At 45.7% G+C, this 6,473-nt stretch overlaps 1 long non-coding RNA gene across 1 annotated transcript; it reads left to right on the forward strand.

The window, feature by feature from the left end:
* Positions 1-5,822, forward strand: LOC137485877 (uncharacterized). Its single transcript, XR_011005480.1, has 3 exons — positions 1-1,141; positions 2,361-2,464; positions 5,165-5,822. It is a non-coding gene; the product is annotated as an uncharacterized lncRNA (long non-coding RNA).
* The last annotated feature ends 651 nt before the right edge of the window (positions 5,823-6,473 follow it).

Genomic DNA, 6,473 nt, shown 5'->3' on the forward strand with positions numbered 1-6,473 from the left:
CAGGTTCTTACCCCAAAAAGGTCCCAAATGTGAGCAGCTCAAGCACTCCCCTTGTGCCTGGGAGCACATGGAGGGAACAGAGTGCACAGCATCAGCTGTCAGGGAGCAAATCCAGTCCAAACACACAGTTCTTATGCTGAAGTCGTTAAATCTTTGGCTAAACTAAAAAGGCAGAGAGAAGAATGTTTTTAATATGCTCAGGAAATCCTGCACACTGGACGAGACCAGAAGAAGCCATTAGTGAGGATGGACAGGGATTCTTCTCCAAACAAAGGCCGATACGGAGTAATTGCAATGCTATAAACAGAGCATCACTTCAAAAACTCAGTGGCTGCCCCAGCAGCCGGGCCAGCATCAAACCCTGGGGTTTAATGTGAAGGTAGATGGATGGAAAATAATTAGGTGCCTTACAGTTCCAAGCTTATTTTTCCAATCCACATTGTCCTTGAGCCATTATATATTTAAGGGGTTTGCTCTGCACTAATGGGAATGGAATTGCCAAATTCCATCCTCGCTCGGGGACCAGCCTTCTCCAGCTTTATTCTTGGGAATTAAAGGACAGAGACCAGGCTTTTTTTTTTTTTTCCTAAATATGCTCGCTTTTATTTTTAACAAAGCTAAAAAGCTGCTTGCTTTATGATTAGATTTTTTTCCTGACATCAAACTGCTGAAAAAAAAAAAAAAAACCAGCAAAAACTGTAACTTAATACAATAACTAAGAGAGTTAGTGCAAGGTTTTATTAGCTCCCAACAGCTGAGGAGCATCTGAGGGGTTCTCAAAAACATCAGTTAACCCTCAGAACATCATTAACCATGGGTGTTTTGATAATAATTTTACAGGGAGCAAAGAGGTGGGCCAATTTATTCACCAATCCATGAATTTCTGTCTCCAAGTGCCTTCCCAGATTAGCTGTTAGTCGCCCTGAAATACATCTCCTTCATTTAATGATGAGTTATAAATCCCAGCCTTCAATTAAAGGAGCTGGGCTAGCAGTCATCGTTTGCTAGTAATGGACTCAAGCTGCAAAATTTGGCTTCAAAGCTCAGAGCTGTGTGGATTTAGGGCTTTAGCTCGCCCGTTATAGAAATAAGAAACAGATGGGATTTGCAGGCCTGGTTCAGACTCCTCGCTCCTCATCAGGTCAGTGTTGTTTAAGTCAAATTAGATTTTCAGCCTGATTCATTCCTGCCTCTGCCTGTTGCACTGATGGCACACTAACCGTCCCCAGGGCTGGAATCTTTAGAACACTGGGTATGTTCTGGATATCCTGGAAAAGAAATATTACCACTGGTTCTGCAAGTGGTGTGGAATTAAAGGCAATTGGGAACATTTGTAGGCAGCGACAGCCAGGTCCTCAACATGCATTTATATACCAAAGTTCTTCTATTTTTAGAAGTTTAGAGCTGAGAACTGTACCATATTTCTTTTTCATCTAATAAGGGTTCTGTGAGACACATGGAAGGGCTGGCTTTGAGATATTCTTAGCAATTTAACACAAACAGAGCATCTTGCCTCAATTTATTGTAAGTTCCACTCCTCGGGGCAGATCTGGCAGAATGATTCCTCAGGGATGCTTTCCAAGGGAAATGGTGGCTTCCTCCTCTACCCAAACTGAGTCTGGGTATCTTCCCTTTGGAAGCATCACTTCAGCTGAACAAATTATTAAATTTAGTGGTGAAAGAACAGGCTCAAACTGCATTTTGCAGAAGGTGATATGAGAGTATCTCATGGTCCTGTCTGGTTTTTAACCGAAGTACCATTTAAAGTGGGGCTGTTCAGCATCTCAGAGCTTGTGGTGGTGTGGAACCCTCTGTGCTTTGCTCTTCTGTGCCACTCATCAGGAATTCCTTGGAAAGGAGAATTTCCTGAAAGGCTTTCACTCCTTCCTGATGACTTGTGGAGATGGTTTTAGCTGGAAAAAGGGATTTACAAAAGCATGGTGCTACAGACTTGCAGACAGGCGTTGCCTCAAACAACGCTGCACCCCAGAGATTGCCAAATCCAAATCGTGGGCAAAATAAAGAGCTGCTGTTCCCAGGCCGCCTGTGCAGCCACCCTGCTGCTTTTGCCAGGGATGCACAGAACTGGAGGATCTGATAAGAAAACACTTTCATGTTGCTTGAAGTTCAGTGCCAGCCCAGCTGAGACAGAGGGCAGCAGTGCCTGGGGACAGGCAGGGAATGAAAAGGGAAGGAGGGCAAATGTTCAGTCTATAAAGGCTTCCAGCCTAATGTAGGATTAGTGGAAAGAAAATGGACTGCACATTAAAATTCATGAAGGAGTACGATTTAAGATCCATGAATAACAGAGCCACAATTATGCAGGAGCGGGGATTTGGGTTTGTTTTTGTTTTTTCCAGAGATGGTGGAAGAAGTGAAGTCATTACCAGGACGTGTGTGGCTGCCCCGTGCTCTGCCCTCCTTGCTGGATGTTGTGGACACGCAGAGCTGATGATACCCAACGGTTACACACGGGCACAAGAGGAAATGGGAGAGGTTGTAGATTCCCAGACAAAATATGAGGGGGGTTTTGTGCTCTGAGAAGCTCTGTCCTTGTCCCTGGCTCTCCAGGCTGTCTCTGGTAAAAAGTTTTGGTACTTGCTTGGTCTCTGAAGTCTGGGGGATGTGGCACATGGGTATCCGTCACTCTGTGACTCCTGGAGCCTTGGTCAAGTCACTTGATCTCCTGGAGCTCAGCCCTCCCCTCCAAAATGAGCGTGAAAGGGATGAGTTCATTCCTGGGAGGTGCAACAGCATCTCTGGTAAGGGTAAGGAGAGTTCAAACCTGCTTTTTAATCCTTAATTAAGCTAGATGAGACTCAGGTCCTTCCAAACAAGGCTGTGGAAGGAAATCCCAGGTGAGCCTGGATCTACAGTACGTGGTGAGGGCCATGGGAAGGGGAGGAAGGCAACCCCCAGCTCATCAACCTCCAGTTTTTTGTTATCCAGGAGAGCATCAAGGAGATCTGGCTTTTCCTAATGACTTGGCATGAGAAAAGCTCATGCCAGGGGTTAATTCTTCATCCTGCTGTTCCCTTCCACGAGGACAGAGGCTGGGAAGTCAGCTGCTGTTATTCCATGGTCTTAGAACAAAAGAGTAGTATTTTGTCCTAGATTTAACAGCTGGAGAAATAAAACTACTTTGGGAGTCAGGAGATGCTGTCATGTGAAGAGGGCATTTCCAGGGTAGTTTAGGATGTCTGCTCCTTCTACAGTCACAGAAATATATTTAAATCACAGCCATGGTGCACTTTAATGAGAATGGAAGGCCTAAGTGAATTATTGATTGTTTTGCACATTTGATATGCAAGTCAGAAGAGGAAGGATGCCTAATATACAGAAATAGATTGGACCCCAATCTATTTACAGCCCCATGGGTTGTAACAGAAGGGCAAGCGTGAGAAGGTCTTAAAATAGCCAACAGTTTTCACTGCTGCAGGTACAAAAGGCCTTGAATCAGTGGAATACTGCAGGTGGAGATCCGGGGGATGGGTCTGCTCCATGCCTCCTGGATTTTTTTCCCTGCTTGCTCTCAGTGTATGTGCTAAGTGCCCATAAGCTGCCTCCCTTCATCTCCTTAGGTAAGCGTGGGAAGAAAATGTTCCAATTTAACGTGAAAACCTCAGACACCATTTAGAGATTTAGGTATTCTCCAATCTGCCCTACCCCAGTCTCCAGGGAGACTGTTCCCATGCCATTCTGCATTTATATTTCTGCACAGATTATTTCACTGATCCGAGGGCTGCTTGGAGGATTGCTGGGGGAGCTTTTTTTAAACCACAGACAGGGTGTAGTGGCTTTGTACGAGCGTCACTGAATTGTTTCCAACATTCAGCTCCTCACCTGTCTGGATGGTGTGTGAGGGCTGACAGACAGATGGACGGACAGACCGTGCTCTGTGTGAGAATGCAAACAGCTGAGCCAAAGCTTAATCCTCTCCCCAGCCCGTGACCTTTTTATTCAGGCTTGCACCTGGCAGGAGCAGCAATCATTCATGGATGTGGCCTGGGAAACAGCTGCAGATCTGACACTGGAGTTAAATTTTAAAAGGCTGAAGCAGGCGTACGTGTAAGGGGGGTAAATCAACAAAATCACTTCCTAGACCAACTTTAAAGAGAAAACAGGGCTTTAAGAATATCAGTCGAGGCCTGCAGTGAGTACACCGGGTCTCTTCTGCTGAATACAATGATGTTTGTGCAGAAAGGTTTGCAGAACTGGGGCACAGAGACCTGAGAGTGTGACTGTGACTCACTGCAGGTCCTGGCCACGTGCAGACACAACTCCAGAGCAGCTGGGAGGGGAATGGGATCGGCCTGGGGTGAGCTGGGCAGGGCTGTGTGGCCACCAACGAGAGCATGAGCAGTTGCTGTGGCAGTTCTGTCACCCTTTGTGCCGTAGCTGGGTCAGACCTGGCTGAGGAGCTTCTCAACGCTGCAGCTGAGATGGGCTCTCAGCAGAGAACTGCAAATCCCTTTCCAGCACAAAAATATTTTATTCCACCAGAGCAACCCCCAGCTTGGATCTGGCCAGACAATGCCCACCTGCAGAACAAGCCATGCTAAACCAGTGCAGATTCCTGCCAGTGCTGTGTTTCCTGCAGCCTTTTTTTAGCAGAAACCTGGGAGTGCAGTTAGGAATAACCTGGCTGGCCTGGCAGAAGGCTGGACTGTAGGAATTGTTGTTTTCCATGGAGATAAACACAAGGAAAATATATTCATGGTAGGGGAGAAAGGCTAAATGTCTGATTCTGTCTTCAAAAAGAAGCAATTTTTAACAAGCGGAACAAGATTTGCAATAAAACTTGTCAATTTGTAAATGTTTGGTAGCAAGGCACTGTTAAGGCAGCAGATGGAGGTGTGAAAGGGGTTTGGGTTTTTTCCTGTCTAACACCTCCTTTCTCCAGCACTCTTCCTCTGTTTTAAGAATAACACTTCTTCAATAATGACTCACAGCCAGTGCCACAAAAATCCTGGCTGTCAGAAGAACTGCTGGGTGTCTGACAGGAGGGCAGCTTGCAGGGAACACTGGTTTCTTCTGTCTCTGCTGAAATCACAGCTCGGGGATTGTTCTGCTAGAAAGTGGCCCTACTTAGAGATTCCAGGCACAAGGCAATTACCTGTCTTTCCTTGCTGGATGTAATTAATGCATGTGGTTTTCTTCGCAGGCACGTGGAATGGACCACATTGTCCAGAGCTAGGAGATGAAAATTCCCCAGGAAATCAGGCTTCTCTTCTGGGAAGGATGGATAAACCCCACAGTGTACCAGTAGGGGCTGGAATATTCCCCACATCCTGCTAGATCTCTGCTAATCAGAAAAGAAAAGAGATCCTCTGCTCAGAAGGGAATAAAGACATCCTGAGGGATAATCCAGCAGAGGAAGCTGATCCAGCATCCAGAGCCACGGCCCTCTGCCACCTCACAGAATCTGCAGTTCTGTGGGGAGCTAAACCTCAGGAAAAAGAGCAATTTTAGTCTTCCTGGATGGCCTGAAGGCGACAAGGCTGCCCTGTGCAACACAGTTACTGCCAGAGCAGCTGCAGGGATGGGAGCACATTTCTCACTTACTGGAGCAGGGAATTGTGCTGGGATTCCTGGGTTCTTCCCCCAGCTCTGCCTTTGATTTGTGGTGTGTGCAGCCCCCTTGATTTGTTTCTGTTTTCCCCATCTGTGAAACTGAGATAAGATCACAGGGGGATTGTAAAGTGTGCTTCATTAATGTTTATTAGACAGAGGGAAATCCTTAAATGAATGGCACTGTATTCCAGGAGGACAAAGTTCAAGACTGCAAAGGGGTTGATTAAAACCAAATCTGCTATTCCCAGGCTGGGAGGACCAAAAAAAAAAAAAAGAAAAGAAAAAAAAAAAGAGAGAATTGAAAAACCTTGCCTAGCCCTGTGTCCGCCAAAAGAAAGATGTGATTTAAATAAAACCATGCAGAATGCAAGTGTGTGTGCATACATGCGTGTCTATTAAAACCATTAAATATTTCTTGGCAAATACACAGCAAAAAGTGAAATGAGGGTGTGTTTGAAGTTTTAAATGTACATATGAGCACCATTAACTGTAAATTACCAGTGGCAACATGACATAAGTCAATGGTGAGGCAATAAATATGGTATTTTCCATAAAGGGGTGTAACAACACAGAGTGTATTGGCACATGCCACTATTTTTTTTGGTCAGATTGTCACAAACCAGTTTATTGTGGGATTTTACAATGCCTAAACAATTATTCGTAGGTTAGACAAAGCTGAAGGTGGCAACACTGGGCACTGATGGAATATTTCCCAAGCCTTAGAGAGCACGTTCCTAGTGGGGACATGTTTCTCCCATTGTGCCAGAGGCAAAAATTGAGGGAATTTGGGATGACCAGACTCAGTGGGCGGCCTGAATTTGCTCCTGGTGTGACACCAAATTTACTGTGTGCTTCTTTTGAGTGACAGAGCCCAATGGAGGGTGAAACAGCAGCCTGTG

Source organism: Anomalospiza imberbis, chromosome 20, assembly GCF_031753505.1.
Source record: "Anomalospiza imberbis isolate Cuckoo-Finch-1a 21T00152 chromosome 20, ASM3175350v1, whole genome shotgun sequence".
Taxonomy (NCBI): domain Eukaryota; kingdom Metazoa; phylum Chordata; class Aves; order Passeriformes; family Viduidae; genus Anomalospiza; species Anomalospiza imberbis.